Source organism: Pseudochaenichthys georgianus, chromosome 6 (genome assembly GCF_902827115.2).
Source record: "Pseudochaenichthys georgianus chromosome 6, fPseGeo1.2, whole genome shotgun sequence".
Lineage (NCBI taxonomy): Eukaryota > Metazoa > Chordata > Actinopteri > Perciformes > Channichthyidae > Pseudochaenichthys > Pseudochaenichthys georgianus.
The window spans coordinates 28,239,553-28,256,142 of record NC_047508.1 but is presented as its reverse complement, the minus strand read 5'-3'; positions in this window follow the sequence as shown (position 1 = coordinate 28,256,142).

The following is a 16,590-nucleotide window of genomic DNA, read 5'->3' as shown; positions in this document are numbered from 1 at the left end:
TGCTCTCCTACAGCTGACAATTTGAGAGCAGATATACATGGTCTCTTTTTGGGCTATAACAAGTAAAAATTCACAATAGTGGGGAAAAACACACTTCTGGTTTTTAATCCAACATGGTGATCCCAAAACACACTAAGGGACACATCCACCAATTCTAAGGACAGCCTGCATCATCATTCTGACAGTGTCAGAAATGTTTCTCACAATTCTCTCTGTGCAATGTGACTGCTGTTAAAACTTTTCCCTACACACCAACCCATCTGAATATAGCATGACGTGGCTCAGGATGTAGATTGACGAAAAAGGATTATGACATGTCTCTGCTTGGGTCTCTTTATTTTTACTTACATTGTTGCTCCAGGATTTAAAACATTCATCCGTCTGACAAGCATCAGCGCTGATATCGTACAGTCTGGCACCAAGCTTTCACTCGACCCAGCTGACTCGGGTGACATGCTGCTGAAAACCCAAAATACTGTTGTTATTGCATGGTGGCTTGTAATAACAACAGTATTTTGACACATATTTCAGCCAAATGTTCCCTCACTACATTCCTGAGGCCGCTGTCCGAGGTGGAACAAGTATTACTTTAGTAAAAGATTGCAACTGCAATCAAAAATAAAATAGTATAGCACTAAAAGGGATACTTATTTTGTGTTTCAGAATGATATATACATTTACTGAATTATGATTATTGATGCATTAATTATTTATTAGTTGATTTATATTGTTTATAAGCTAAAAAGTACAGTATATAAGCTTACAAAAATGTTATGTTCATTCAAATAGTTGGATTAAATACAATTAACTCTAAATGGTACTAAAGTACATTACTTGAGTAAACGTACTTAATTACATTCCTCTACTGGCTAATGTGAATTTAAGTAAGATCAGTTGTTACTTAAAAATCAACACATATTGATCTACAACCTCATATTATGATATGGTTCATACAAACTCTTCATAGGGTGGTATAAAACTCTTTGACATGTATAGTAGTTAACTGAGTGTGGATATATTAATAGCATCCAAAGTTCACTGTAAATGCCAAGGTAAATCAGTCATGGAAAGACATACAGTCACTGCAGTAAATATTGAGTATACCCACTAAAATAAGCCTACAACTTCTGTAACAAATTCAATGTGCATACATTTTTAGAGTGATTTGAGTGAATGGATGCTTTCTTCACATGTTGGCTTCAACACTGAAGACTAAAACTTCTATTGTGCAGAATCTATGTGTGCCTTTAATGCAAACAGACAATCTAGCGAAGTTAATGTAAGGAACAGTTTGTGCATTGTGAATATATACGTAGTCGTACATGTATATATGGGTAATGTGAGTGACACCACATTATGTAGTTTAACCACGAGCAATTACAACAAACCAAAGGTATTCAAATCAGCCACCTCACAATGTCATGCAAAATAATATGAGTTGTCATCGGTGCTTGATGCACTATCAGTTATCCTTCTAATTATTATAACTTAAGTTCAAAAAGGGGAACTCGGGCGGACGGTCAGGGGGCAAGGCAGAGTTCGAGGAGGGGGTCTCGGGCGGACAGCCCGGGGGCAAGGCAGAGTTCAAAAAGGGGGTCTCGGGCGGACACAGTGGCGTAGCGGAGGCCCCCGCACCCCCCGCGGTGCGGGGTAGCCCCGGAGCTTAGGGGGCCCCGCCCCCACTGTAGGCTATCCTCTTAGATTTCGTAATGCTATGTTGCTACGTCATGTGTACGCTGCCTGTAGTAGTACAACAGTGTATCATTATAATTATTTGCTCACCTGCGATAGGGCTAGCCGGCTGATAACTAATGTTCATTGGCAGGCTGGGCAGCGTTCAAAACAAAGCGGGAAGCATTGCTCATATAAATAACGTTCATTAGTTGCGTTGCCGGTAAACATGAAAAATGAAGCGCCACTACCCAAGCGGTGCTCAGAATGAGAGCGAAAGCCGAACAGGAGAGGGCAAAACTAAAATAACGTCATTGTTCCGGCAGGCAGCAAAGGTAGACGTAGACTCTAACGTTAATGCAGATAGACCGCTAGCAACCCCCCTCGGCCCCCGGCTGTCAGCTCCGAGTCCAGGCAGACAGCCCAGCAGCCCCGTTACAGCCGAGCCAGCTAGTCGTGCCTCGCGCTTCGAGACAGGTTAGACATTAGAATAATAGAAAGTTTTATTCACCATAACCAGTAAGAGCTACAGGTTACATTGGAATTGGAATCTAATCCGTTCCTTTTTGCAGGTCAGCAAGAAGTCAGCTGTGCCCCCTCCGAGGCTAGTTCAGACATAGGCATAGCCAAGGCTGCCCAGCCAGCTAGCCGTGCCCCCACAGACCCAGCAGCCCCGTTAAGCCGAGCCAGCTTAGTCGTGCCTCACGCTTCGAGACAGGTTAGAATAATAGAAAGTTTTATTCGCCAATCGCCATAAAAAGGAACGTGCCGAGGCGACTGGCTTGAAAAAGGCCATGGAGAGCTTTGAGTTTGTTGTAATGACTGTAATACAGGGCAAGGTCCTTGAAATAGTCAACATTGTGTCCCAAGCTCTCCATCGCAAAGACGTGGACCTCTTACAGAGGTGACAACAATGCTTGGTAACGCAACCGATACACTTGCCCAACTCCGAGGAGAGTTTGATGGCTTAAAAGCGCACGCGCAAGACCTGGCATCCTCATGGGGTGTCCACAGTCTCTTCAAAGACAGACGCGCAAGGCGCACAAAGAGGCACTTTTCAGAGCTTTGCGAGGACCAGCGGCTCCAAGACCCAGGGGAGCATTTTAGAGTGGCGGTATTTTACGCAAATATCGATATTGTCGTTGCCCAACTCAAAAATCGATTTGTTGGAATGAGCGAAGTTGCACAGCGATTTTCTTTTCTGCTTCCCCGTGAACTTTTGCGCACAACAGACAAGGATCTGTCTGAGTCCGCAAGTGCTTTATCAGGCCAGTATAAAGACGACCTGTCAGCCGAGTTTCCTTTCCAGATCCTGTCCCTCCGTAATGCTCTTAGGCCTACTATAAAGAAAATTGAGCGTGGAACAATCAAAGACCTTGCACAAACCCTGCTCATTGAAAATCAGTCCATTTTGCCAAGTATCCCCGATGTTGCCACAGCACTGAAATTGTTTTTAACTATACCCGTGACTGTTGCCAGTGCTGAGAGATCTTTCTCAAAACTTAAATTAATAAAGACATATTTGAGGAGCACAATGTCGCAGAGAGAACTGTCTGGGTTAGCAGTCCTTAGTATTGAGAGCCGACGCGCGCGCAGTATAGATTAAAGACTGTTATACAGGACTTTTCGCAGAAGAATGCCAGGAGACGCGCTCGTATAAAATAATAGGCCTACAAAGCAGCTCCTGATTGCATCCTCTATGTAGGATGTGTTTTATTTGTGTGTTTTTGTAGGCTACTTTCTTTTATACAGAATGTTATATATATGTGAACCGTCCGTTGTGTGAACTCCAATGATGATAGGCTATAATGTTCTACAATATACCTTCATGTTACAAAAAATACACAGCCACTTGTTTGGTATTTGTCAATGATGTTTAAATCAGATGTATATTATTATACAGTTCCTACTGACCTTACTGTTTAAATCAGATGTATATTATACAGAAAGTTCCTACTGACCCTATACTGTTTAAATCAGATGTATCTTTATACAGAAAGTTCCTACTGACCTATAGGCCTACTGTTTTACAAAAGATGCCTGAAAAAATAACATTTAAAAAGTGGCCGCGATGTCTATCCCATGTCACTCTATTATTGATTTAGGGGAGGGGGCGGGGCCCCATGGTCCCGACCTGCGGGGGAGCCCCGAAAATATTGCGCAACGCCACTGGGCGGACGGCCCGGGGGCAAGGCAGAGTTCGAGGAGGGGCGAAGACCACAGCTCTCAGGGACCGGGCAGGAGCCGGTGTTGACCGGACAGGAACCGGAGCCGGTGGGACAGGTGATGTCGAGGCCTCCAACAAAACAGGACATGGGATGGCAGGACCCCCCGGCAGGAGAGTAGACGGCGGTACCCTCCAACGAGACAGGACATAGGGTTGGCAGGACATCCGGCAGGAGAGTAGTTGGGCGGGACCCCCAACGGGACAGGACAAGGTGCTGGCAGGATCCCCAGCGGAACCTCCAACGGGACAGGACAAAGGGTTGGCAGGACCCCCAGCGGAACCTCCAACGATACTTGAGTAGGGGCTTGAGTGGGAAGTCGAGAGAGGGCTTGAGAGGGACCTCAAGAGGTGACTTGAGAGTTGACTTGAGAGGTGACTTGAGACGGATCTCGAGAGGGAACTTGAACAGGAACTCGAGAGGAGACTTGAGAGGGAACTCGAGAAGAGACTCGAGAGGGGACCAGAGAGGGAACTCGAGAGGATACTTGAGAGGTGACTTGAGAGGTGTCTTGAGAGGGGACTCGAGAGGTGTCTTGAGAGGGGACTCGAGATGGGACTTGAGAGGGAACTTGAGAGGAGACCCGAGAGGGAACTGGAGAGGAGACTTGAGAGGGGACTGGAAAGGGGACTCGAGAGGGAACTGGAGGGGTGACTCGAAAGGGGACTCGAGAGAGGGCTCGAGAGGGAACTCGAGAGGGGACCTGAGAGGGAACTCGAGAGGGGACCGGAGAGGGAACTCGAGAGGGAACTGGAGAGGAGACTCGAGAGGGGACTGGAGAGGGGGCTTGAGGAGGAAACTTGAGAGGGAACTCGAGAGGGTGACTCGAGAGGTGACTCGAGAGGGAACTGGAGAGTGAACTGGAGAGGAGACTCGAGAGGAAACTTGAGGGGACTCGTGTAGGGATTTGAGAGGGACTCGGGTAGGGACTTGAGAGGGGACTAGAGAGGTAGACTCGAGAGGAGACTGGAGAGGGAACTGGAGAGGAGACTGAGAGGGGACTCGAGAAGGGTCGGCCGATGAGTCAACAGGTTGACGAGGAGCTGGAGTCGGGACCATGACTGCTGGGGCCGGTACTTGAGCCGGAACCATGGCTGGAACTGGGGCCGGAACCATGGCTGTATGGACCAGCTCTGGTGCAGGGACCATGGCTGCTGGGCAAGGAACCGGAACACGGATCCATGGTTGTGTGGGATGGTACTGGAGCACGGAAACCATGGCTTCCTTGGGGCGGCACTGGAGCCGGAATCATGCTCTTGGGGCTCGGGCTGCTAGCCTGGACTTGCGACTCCTTCTCTTAGAAGCCGCCTGAAGGCTCCGTGGACCTCCAAAAGCCAGACGAGTTCCAGAAAACGACTCCTGGACAGGAGCAGAAACTGGGGCAGAAGCATGGGTTGACCCCAGACGGAACCACACCGCGACGTCTGCAGTCAGCAGGCTGGAAATCACACATCCAGAGGAAGTTCAAACATCCAACCAGGTACGAATTTCACCAAGTCTGGTTTCTCCATAGCCAACCGGTGCGCCTCTACCAGAGCGGCCTCCCTCTGCAGAACACTGGACGCTCCCTTCCACCAATCATAGCAGCATGCCAAATAAAAGGGAAAATGTTGTAGCTCCACCTCAAAAGGATCATCTGTGGGTCCATTTCTGGTCAGTTCGTTCTGTTACGATCTCAGGCACTTAGGATGTTCGACCCAATTGCAGACAGGGAGACAGAGGTAAAGTATTGGTAAGATACTTTATTTTTCCAAAAAAACACGATGAACAAAAAAAAGGTCACTAATGGCGCATTTCCACTGCAGCGGGTAGCCCCGTTTAAGCGTCCTTAACCGTCCTCAAGCGGCCAGGCCAGTTTTTGGTGGCTTTTCCATATAGCCTAGTACCGGCTAGCGCAGACCTGGGCATTGTACGGCCCGCGGGCCAAATACGGCCCGCGGGGTGATTCTGACCGGCCCGCGAAAGATTACATGATAATTAGAAAATAAAACATATTTTCTAATTATCTTATGGGTGGACTAAAACCGCATTGCTTTTATTTTGAAGACCATTTATTCTCACAGTGCACGCAATCGTGCACGTCAACTGTGCATGTGAAATGCGTGTCTACCTTCCTTGTCACCTCTGTAAAATGCGAAAATGTCGGCTCATGCCAAAAAGAGGAAAGTGGATGCCGAAGCAGAACGTTCAAACAATATGGACTACTAATTTTTTCTTTACTGAAGTCAAGGGTAAACCTGTGTGTTTGGTTTGTGGGGAGCATGTCGCCGTGTTTAAAGAGTACAATTTGAAACGGCATTACGAGACGAAACATGCCGCGAAATACAAAAACTTGGACTGATGCCGAACGAGCGTGGACATCAACGGATTTACTAGCAAAGCTAGAAAAACAACAAGGCTGTTTTACAAAGCTGCATGCAGACAGAGATGCAGCGGACCAGAACCAGCTTTGTGATAGCCCACAAAATCGCCCAGAAACAGTAAGGCCATTCTTGGAGGGGGAGTTTGTGAAAGAGTGCATGGTCGAGTCTGCAGCACTGCTATGGCCAGAGAAAAAGAAGCGTTTGAAAACATCCCGCTGTCCCGCCGCACCGTGACGAGAAGGGTGGAGGGACATCGCAGAGAATCTGGAGTTTTCCGCTGCAAAGTGAAGTGGGAAGCTTCGACTTTTTTTCTTTGGTTTTGGATGAGAGCTGTGACGTCCGTGACACAGCCCAGCTGCTCATATTTCTCCGGGGGATAACGCGCGACTTCAAGCTTTCGGAGGAGCTGGCAGCAATGCGGCCAATGAAAGGAACCACAACGGGGAGTGATCTGTTCACCGAGGTAAACGATGTCCGAATTTGACAGGGAAAAATGTTGGGCTTTTGAAAAGAATGCAAGATAAAGTGAGTGAACTCAACGCAGAGCAGAAATTGGTGTTTATACATTGTATTATTCATCAGCAAGCGTTGTACAAGTCAGTGCTAAAACTTAGCCATGTGGTTGATGTTGTTACTACAACAGTTAATTTCATCAGAGCGCGAGCATTAAAGCACAGGCAGTTTGTTTCACTATTGGAGGAGCAAGAGAGCGAACATGGTGATGTCAGGTACCACACAGCTGTCAGATGGCTCAGCCTGGGCAAAGTGCTAAAAAGGTTTTGGGTTCTGAAATCAGAGATAAAAGAGTTTTGTGAGATGAAAGGCAAAACCATCCCAGAGCTGTCTGATAAGGACTGGATGGCAGATTTAACATTTGCTGTTGATGTGACTGCAATGATGAATGCACTGAACACACAACTGCAGGGCAAGGGCCTTTTTGCTCATGAAATGCATAGCCATATGAAAGCCTTCATGACAACGTTGCAATTAATTTCAAGGCAACTAGGCAGCAACAATCTCGAACACATGAAAACCCTGAAAGAAGTCAAACCATCAGCTGATCACCGGCACAGGTACTCATCCATGTTAGGAGCACTGCATGATGAATTTTCAAGGCGTTTTCAAGATTTCAAAAAGGTTGAGGATGAAATGCAGCTGGTTTCCTCTCCCTTTACCTGCAGTGTTGATAGTGCACCCACTGAGGTTCAGCTTGAACTCATTGACCTGCAGTCTGATTCACTAAAGAGCACTTTAAGTCAGCATCACTGCTAGAGTTCTACTCTGCTCTCAAGGAGGATAACTTTCCAAACATGAGGAGACATGCTCAGAAGATGTTGGTTCTCTTTGGATCCACCTACACATGTGAACAGACATTCTCAGTCATGAAGTTTACCAAATCCAGGTACAGATCCTCTCTCACTGATGAACATCTGTCAGCTGTGCTTCGCATCTCCACCTCAGACATTCAACCTGACTTTGATGGACTTGTTAAAGCTCAACAGAGACTGGATTTCTCACACTGAATGAAAAAAAAGAACTGAAGAACACTAAAATGTGGAAATATAACAAGTGAAATGGGACACTTGATCTTTTTTTTTTTTTTGCACAGTTCTGAAAACATTAAATGTTTAATATAGGCATGTAAAGTCAAAAAGGCTACAAAACTGGGACACTTTTCTTTACACAGTTACACAGTTCAGTGATATGTCTTGTTTATTTTGGCTACAAAGATGATGTGATGTCTTTAGAAAGCTAAGAAAATCCTTGTTTCAATAGTATATGAAACTCAAAAATGCCCTTATTTATTAATGTGACTGAAAATGTTTATCATTTTGGAAATTCTATTTGAATAAATGATATTTTTGAAAGCTAACCTCACCTTTTAATTGCCAAATAATAACATACACTCTAACCAGCGGTCAAACAATGCCATTTACTGCTTTTTATATAGAAATAAAATGTATATTATGCATAATTGAGTTCGGCATTTTGGCCCGGCCCTCCAAAATATTTTCAGTTGCTCATTGGCCCCCTAGGAAAAATAATTGCCCACCCCTGGGCTAGCGGGTACTTTTTCCCTCTTTTTCCGGGCCCATAAAATCGTGGTTCTATTATCAGACCAGGCCAGGGCTGTGACGTCAACACTCTCGGACTGATGATTGGTCAGAGAGAATCGTCACAAGATCGCGCGCGAGTTCATCCCTAGCGTCGCATATATATTTAGAAGCAAGCTTGCAGCATTTTTATAAACAGCATTTTGTAAACCGAAAAGATACAAAAATGGCTACGTTTTTTTAAGAAAAGCACACCCGTGGTCGACCGAGAAGGTGACGACGTTCCTTCATCTCATTGGGGATGATAAAATCCAGCGGGAGCTCGACGGAACAACAAGAAATGTAAAAGTGTTCCAGGATGTCTCTGCACAGATGTCCGAACGCGGATTTTCGAGGACTTTCCGGCAGTGTAGGGAAACACTTAAAAAGATGAAGAGTGAATATCGCATAATAAAGGACAACAATAACAACGAGTGGTGCGGGTCGCAAACAATGGAAGTGGTTCGACTTGTCAGATTTACGGCCATAGATCGGCCAACGTTGGGAGGGAGGGAGGCCTGGACTCTGCAACGGCTTTACTGGAGTCCCTGCAAGGTACGCTCACTTCTAACAAAGAAGTCTATTTATCCTTACATTAATGTTCGACAACCCATGCTTTTATGGAGCCCCGAAGAGCTACATAGCTAGTCTATTGTTTGCTAACACCATATGTGCCATTGTTACGTTCAGTTTTTCTTTTCTATAGTTGTTGTTGCTATTTAGTATTGTGCTGCAGTAGTTTGTGGAATTAACAAGTCATTTTGCTGTTCTAGATGATTACATTGGGACTTGTGAGGAGGAACATTCCCGAACAACGGGTGATGGCAGGGTTCCGTCCACATCGTCATTGAATCCAGAACGGACCCCAGCCGAAGACCCTAACCCGACTCAACCACCAACACCGAGTGCCATCACGACACCGCAGCGTGTGGTTCTAGGTAAGAAATGGCAAAACGACTGGAATTGTGTTTTGTTTTTTTAAACCTTGGATCATCCATCGTCAGTAATTAAAATAAGCTATACCACTGTGTGGAAATGCTCTGTTACAAGTAAAGTCTTAGCTAGTAAGCAGCTAGTACAGTTGTGTGTGACATCCAATCATATACATATATTTATATTCATTATCAACAGGCTGGACATAATGTAATTCACTTTCACAATCATTGTAAACATCTAGGGCCAGAACTTTCTTTAGTTCACCTTACTGTTGTTCTGTTTATACATGTTATTCTTATATCCTTGTGTGACCTGTACCTGCCCTGTGTTTTTTCCTTATTGCTAATTATTATCTTATTGTCACCCAGGCAAGAGGAAATGAGGAGGAGAGGATCGGGCCCAGCGGCACCATGAACAGCACATGGCCCAGCTGGAACGGCACCTGGACTGGGCCAAAGCGTCTGCTGAGCGGAGATGGGAGTTGGATGCGGCCTTGAGAATGGAGGAGGCCGCCTTGAGAAGGGAGGAGGCCGCCTTGAGAAGGAGGAGGCCGCTCAAACAGAGACCTTCAACCTAGCCTTCCTGCGCACTCTTGGCGAGGTGCTAGGGGGACTGGGCAGCCGACTTGGCCCGTTTCCTCCTTGTCCAACTTAAAATAACCTTAATAGTTATTGTACATATTATATTTTTTTTTTCTAGTTAATTTTTACATTTGTACTTTCTTGTTTATTTATGTTCTTTAAAATGTTCATTTTATTTGTACAATGCCATGTATAGTTATGCTGGCTGCACAACCCAGTCTCACGGCATTTCGTGTTCACCAACACGATTTTTAATCTATTGATTCGTGTTCACCATCACGATTTGCCCCTTTTTTTCGTGTTGCACAGCACGATTTAAAAAGCAATGTATTCTACTGGTAACGTGTTTCGTGCCTGCAGGCTGCAGCACGTCTTTTTCTCCGGTCGGGTCGTGGAAGACCGGAAGCTGTGTGGTTCATAAAACATGTTCTTACTCAATATCAAGCCACAATTATTGCTTTTATTTTAAATCGTATAATTTCTGACTTTGTTGCCGTCTGTGAGGAAAATAAATGGGGCTCAGAGCCTCAGGATACTGAAATCTGTATTTTTAAGTATTTTTTTCCTTCTAATTTGTTATTCTTTTCAAAATAACACACTGTTATTTACTCACCAATAACACACAATTATCCTTGCTTTATTTATTGGTTTAATTCCATAATCTCGGGCTTTTTTGGTGTCCGTCAGGAACTGAATTTCAAAATAAAAATAACCGGAAACAGACGTAGGCCTATAAGGGACATTTCGAGCATCATTGCTATTGTCAACATTTCTGAGTTTAGGATGGCCGAAGGACACTACACTACCCATAATCCCCAGCTATCGTTTAGGACTACAGTTCCCGTAAGGTTACGCAGAGCGTCAAACAGCTGTGTGAAATGGAACGAAACCACGCCAGACTATCCAAAACTGGAATCGAACACCCCTCCAGAACTACACATGCTGGCTATTGTGTTTCGCAAACATTTTCTATGGGACGTCTCCACTGAACGTTTTCGTTTTTCCCACAATTAGAAGTTGCCATTATTAAAACACATTGGTGTTATCAAATGTAAAACATATAATTAATAAATGGGTGAAAATCATTTGTGTCCATAATGCGCAGCATTATATTAATGCCGTATACCCACATGACAGCTCATTGCTACTTTGTAATTTCTACTCCACTACAATTCAGAGGTTAACCTGGTATTTTTACTCCACCTGCATTTATTTGAGTTACTTTGCAGATTCTGATTAATTATGTGAAATATAAACAACCCTTAAATCAGACTTTAGTTACACCTGAGTAAATTCAGGTAAGGTGATTTTCAAGTGCCAACAATCAGAAGAGATATTTGATAGTTGGTGCTTGAGAAGACTAAACATGTATCTGCAATTGACATGAATGGAAACAAGTAATAAAGTATATTCATTACTCGTTATTCTCTACTAATAGTTAATTGAAGACTGTATATTATGGCGATTTTGCACATCCCTTTCAAGATTTTCAAAGGTTTATTGACATATCATACACAACTACGGTGTAGTTTGTGTATGATAACCATAGACTGTATATATAAATGGACGTAGGGTCCGTGACGTCCACCCATAGGATTCTGCAGAGTTGCCGTGAAGCCCTTAGTAGGCGGAGTCGGCCACTAACGGCTCGACAGTGACGTCAGTGTCTAACTCCCGGCCTTCTCCTGCCTGCTCCAAATAAGGGCAAAGAGGCGGTGCTGAGCGGAGCCGAGGCGGGACAGGGCGGGGACCTGCTGCCACCGAGCGTGACGTTCCAGACCTAGCTCAGGCTAAGAAGCTAAGCTAACATGCTCTCAGTATTAAGCTAACAACCTATGCTAACAACAGTCTATGCTAACAACCCAGTTGCGGTCACTGCTCCTCGTTCCCGGCATATTCTGAAGGTAAGATACCCTGTAACTTTTGATTTTCAGATGGTTGACATTACACACAAACATACTATACATATATGTATATATATACATGTGTGCACAATTGTAGATAAACAGCACACAGTATATACATATATATATATAAACTGTGTGCTGTTAATCTGTTTTTTGAGGTTTTGTTCTCTTGTACTTTTAACCATACAGGTGTGATTTCATAGTTATTTTGCATGTTATTGTCAAAGGAACAAAATGAGAAACCCTTTATAATTCATTTGATATTCCTCATTATCTGAAGCATTTGTTACTCTCATTTATTTTCCTCCCATAGTGACTGTATGGATAATCGGAGACAGCTATGTCCGGCGTGGAGCCCAGAGAGCTACAGAGACCATCAGCAGCAACCTTGGCCTCGACCTGAGGGTGTGCTGGTTCGGTTGGGGTGGACTGCGCTGGAGAGGTGTCCTCCCTTTCTTTTCCTACTCCCTGCGAGGAAGAGCAGTCCCGGATGTCCTCCTCATCCCACTGTGGCGGAAATGACTTGGGGGATGTTGCCCAGTGTTCAGGTTGCTGAACCAGATGAAGGAGGACCTGGACCAGCTTCACCATCGGCACCCTGGCATGAAGATCATGCTCTCCCAGAGGCGCCGGTGGAGGGCTGGTGCAAATCCTGTCAAAATGGACAAGGCCCGGAAGTTTGTTAACAGTGTTATGGCTACTTTTGTTCATAGCCTAAATGGTGCCATTGTTGACCACTCCAACATGAGACATGACAGTCCTGGGCTGTTTTTTTTTCCCTAGGGGAAATTATATATTTTTTAAGGTCACTAGCCAATTGCCTGAAAGGACCACCTCCAAAGACTGTGAACTGCTTAGGTCAGTATCACTGTCTTTGGATTTGGCCTTTAGAGTATGTATTCTAAGGCCCTTGCTAAGCCCAGACTGTCATGGCTTTGAGTTAGATATTACATCTGTAGCCTAAACACTGTTGACATGGCTGCTCTTCCTCTTCCCCACATCCCCCCCCCCTCTTCCCCCAATGGACTCTGTAGCTCTCCAGGGCCCATGCTGGGCATGGCTGTCTGTCAAACCTTTTATTTTGTATTTGTTATGATGTTTTTTGTTATTTTATTTGTTAAAATAATTCTGTATTTATGTAAATATTGAAAATAAATACATTCATATTTTCACTTCTGTTGTCTACTGCTTACTGAAAATGTTAGCTATCACATCCAAATGGGACTATCAAATGAAAGGATAAGCTTACCATAACAATACAGAAAAAACATTTACACAATTAAGGCTCAAATCTTTTCCCAAGCCGGAGCAGTCTCGAAAAGAGTCCCAAGTTTAACAAAACAAAATCTTGACAATGAATACTACGCTGTCATTTATCAGTGACAATGCAAACAACAAGAAGGTCTCCCCTAATCCCATGTATTTTGGCATCAAACTATGTCATAAGCATACCATAGAATGTAAGTACGAAGTGCAATCCCTACAGAGTCGTAACGTCACAGAAAGATAAATACCTTTTAGAGTTTTGAATTGTTCAGTATGCAGATAAATAGTTTGTTTAGACAATAGAACATTGTTTTCTCCATAAATGTTCCCCACATGGTGTGAGCATCAACTTTAAATATTTTGTCAACAAATAAAAAACATCTTAAGTTCCTTTAGGGACAACATTTTGTTATAACACCACTTACAGTACATTAACAATAAAGCATAGGGAAAATGATAATGTCAACATTTAAGATTGTGCTTTCACTCTTTATTAATCAGATCTATTTCACATTGAACAATGTGATAAATACACATTGAAAGTTACATCTTGCATTTTATGAAAAGTAAAGGGTGTCGAATCATTTTATGACTTAAGTACACTAAGCAAATAAATTAAAGATGTGCAACAACTGTATCAGTAATAAAATGATATAACTTATGTACAGGCTTGGGAGGGCTACTTGCCAAAAACACAACCAGTAACGTTCATGTGAGTATCAAGATATAAACGTAATGTAACCTGATAACTTTATTTTTCTTTTGGATTACCTCAATATCAAATGGCAATGCAAATAAACACAGGAGAGAAGGATATGAATATGATTTGTTTACTTAAATGTATAATATAATACCATAAAGCAGATTCAGCAGTAGGTGTACAGATTCACAATTAAAAGTATGAGCCTACAGAACAGTACCGCTTCCAGAGAAGAGATACCATTTGATCATTTTACAACAACCACTATCTTGCTCTTTTTAGGTTTTGAATAAGATTGTAATCCTGAGTTTCCCTATTATTAAAAAAAGTTAAACTAATCCGATTACATCTTTCCTAGTATCTAAGGATTACACTTCCTTTTTTTCTATACGATCGTGATTCGTGTTAGATGTAATCCATTCTGCCTAAGCCAATACAAGTCATAACTTTGGAAAATGGTCTCAAGTTATAAATGATGCCTTCAATCTCTTTCACGTGGAGAAGACATCCCATTGGCCGAGGCGTTGCAACTTCCCTCAGCGTCCTACATGAAAGAAAGATCACATGTTAAAAACGTGTGCACAAACTATTCAGTATGACCCGTCTTAGTTTAAAGCCCACTCACCACGACAAGGTGCAGGTCAGGAATGGGAACATATAAGACGGGACAAAAATGCAAAATAAACTGAAAAGCATGGACACAGGACATGGACAAACAAAAAATAAAAATGAGACAAACACACACAACAAAGTCTGCACACAATGCTAAAAACCAGTGCAGAAGGGTCAAGAAAAAAAACAGGTTAAGGCAGTTGTCAAAATCTTGAAAGATAGAGCTAAGATAAATGTTCGATAAAATGTAATAGGAACGTGAATTTGATGAACAATCAAAAAGAGGTAAACAATGAACAAAAGAACACTGATACATTCCAAAAGTATGTTTTTACAGTTATAAACGACCTATATCAGAAAATATATAATATCACATGCCAAAAGTTACTTAGCCTTTCGTCAAAACAGCAATCGAAGAAAGAAATATGTTTTTTATAAAAGTTTTACATTTTATAGATATTTATTTTTTTTTTTTATTTGCATTGAACTGATCCTTAACTTGGACAAACACATCAAGAAACCATAGCATACAAATGAATATTTGAATAAGCATATGTTTAACAAATCAATATGAGATTAGGCCCCGTTCATGCAGACTCTAAGACATATTGAACAGTTTTCCATATGCTTACTCGTTTGGCAATGAACAGTTGTTTAACTTTGACACACAACTTATGAAACTATCAAAAAACATGAATATGGAGGAGGTTGCAAATGTGGTTTATGGATCACAGATCAATATAAACTTAGGCCCCATTCATGCAGGCTCTAAGATATACTGAACAGTTGAGGTAGGCAATATGTTAAGGCTCTTTGAACAATTTAGTATGATACATTCCGATGGTTATGTCTTTGAGTAGCATCCCGGCTTGTTTGAGAGTATTTTACAGTTGGGCCCCGTTCATGCAGACTCCAACTGATAATCGCAAAAACACTGCAAACACTGCAAACAACAAACCAATAATTTAATATATATATAGATGTATAATTATATTTACAGATATTTACAAATATGTACACACAAGTATAGACAAACACAGATAATAAACAGTTGTGCCCCGTTCATGCAGACTCCAACTGATAATCACAGTAAACACTGCAAACAACAAACCAATAATTTAATATATTATATAGATGTATAATTATATTTACAAATATGTACACACAAGTATAGACAAACACAGATAATAAACAGTTGGGCCCCGTTCATGCAGACTCCAACTAATAATCAGGTTCACACAATACCCACACTGCAGTGCCACAAATACGTTGAAATTACCCAGAATATTTAACAGTAGACATTGAAAGTAACTCAGGCCCCTTTCATGGGGGCTCCAAGCAACATATACTGATACGATGGGCTCGTAAGAACTCAGATGCTCGATTCTGTTGCTTGGTAATAGTCTTTATTGGACAGAAACCAAAGCTATCAATGACTTCTAGGTTCTACTAGGACTCTCCATGGAATCACTAGGATCTACTAGGTACTGTAATATACATCTCTGGTAAACAGGCATGGATCTAACGATAACACAAGACGAACCAACACCAGACAAAGGGAGAGAAGGACTAAATATACATATTAGGTAATGGGGCACAGGTGGACAATCAGGGGCGGGAACAACAATCAGTCTAGCAGGTGCCACACGGACAGGAAGTGCCGACACCTGGAGAGAGTATAGTGATTATTATCAACAGACCGATAGACAAAACACTAAAACACAACAGCTAACAGCATACTAGCACTAAACCCTGACAGTACCCCCCCTTTTACGGACGGCTCCAGACGCCTGAATAGTGAGACCGTAGTCTGTCAAAATCTGTGATAAGGGACTTGTCGACAATGAAGCTGCCCGGGATCCAGCATCTTTCCTCTATTCCATACCCTACCCAGTCGACCAAGAACTGTCTCCCTCTACCCCGCTTTCTTTCTGACAGAATCTTTTTGACTGTATAGACGATACCTCCGTCGATGACCCGGGGAGGCGGAGGTGGTGTGGAGGGGGGAACCAGTCTGCTCTCTAAAACTGGTTTCAGCTTGCTGACATGGAACGTGGGGTGGACCTTGAGGGACTTTGGGAGACATAGGCGAACAGCAACAGGATTAATAACTTTTGAAATGGGATATGGACCAACGAACCGAGGAGCCAGTTTCCTGGAGGGGACGTGCAGAGGAAGATCTTTGGTGGACAACCACACTCATTGACCGACCTTGTATCTAGGAGATGGACGTCGC